Below are 359 nucleotides of genomic sequence, written 5' to 3'. Positions count from 1 at the left end.
CACTTTTTTTTTTTTTTTTTTTTTAAAAAAAAAAACACATTCTTACTTTTTTTTTCACATCAATTACTTTTTGCTACAGTATCGAACCAAAACCAAAACAAAATCGTTTACCAAACGAATCTTGTTTGTGAGATACAAAGATCAAAGTACCAAACAAAACCTTGTTTGTGAGATATAAAGATCAAAGTACCAAACAAAACCTTATTTGTGAGATACAAAGATCAAAGCACAAAACAAGTCAACAACAAGCAAGTTCAGATACAGAGATCAAAGTACCAAACAAAACCTTGTTTGTGAGATACAAAGATCAAAGCACCAAACAAGTCAACAAAAAGCGCAAGTTCGTCCCCCTTCACACA

This window comes from Corylus avellana, chromosome ca11 (genome assembly GCF_901000735.1).
Source record: "Corylus avellana chromosome ca11, CavTom2PMs-1.0".
Taxonomy (NCBI): Eukaryota; Viridiplantae; Streptophyta; class Magnoliopsida; order Fagales; family Betulaceae; genus Corylus; species Corylus avellana.
This window is presented reverse-complemented; position numbering follows the sequence as displayed.